Source organism: Mirounga leonina, unplaced genomic scaffold (genome assembly GCF_011800145.1).
Source record: "Mirounga leonina isolate KUSES-001 unplaced genomic scaffold, KU_Mleo_1.0 Mir_199, whole genome shotgun sequence".
In the NCBI taxonomy this organism is placed as follows: domain Eukaryota; kingdom Metazoa; phylum Chordata; class Mammalia; order Carnivora; family Phocidae; genus Mirounga; species Mirounga leonina.
Genome location: NW_023270498.1, coordinates 4253997 through 4254552, shown reverse-complemented (window position 1 = coordinate 4254552; position 556 = coordinate 4253997).

Sequence of the window (556 nt, the reverse complement as noted above, 5' to 3'; positions counted from 1 at the left end):
GCCCGCTCGGCGCGCCGCCGCCACCCCCGCGCGCAGCGCGCCCGGGCCCTCCCCTCGCCGCCGCGCTTCCTCATTCCAGCGCCGCATCGCGCCGCGGCCCCGCGCGGCAGGTGGCGGCCGGCTCTCTGCGCCCCGGGCCCGGTGGCGGGATCGGCCGCGGCGCCGCGGGGCCCGCGCTTAACCCTTGGGGGCCCGGCGCGGGCGGGGCAGCCGGAGGCGGGGACCCTCGGGACGCGGGACATCGTGAAGCACTTTCCCCCGTGTCTCGGGGCGTCCACTGCCCGCCCAGCTCCACTTCCCTCGAACTGGGGCCACTGGGCTGCCAGGTTCTGGCTGCGACCCCGGGTGACGAGTGCCCACCCGAGGGGGTGGGAAAAGTTGATCCTCCGCAAGTGAGGGGAAGGTGCAGTTCATTTTCCCAGACAACCAATGGAATACCTCTCGTCTCTCTTCCCTCCCACCTGCTCAGGCAGCAGCTAGGATCGCGCCTTCCATCTGGCCCGTGTGCACACGCAAGTGTGAAGGGACGCCTGCGGGAGGAGGTGATACCAAAGGC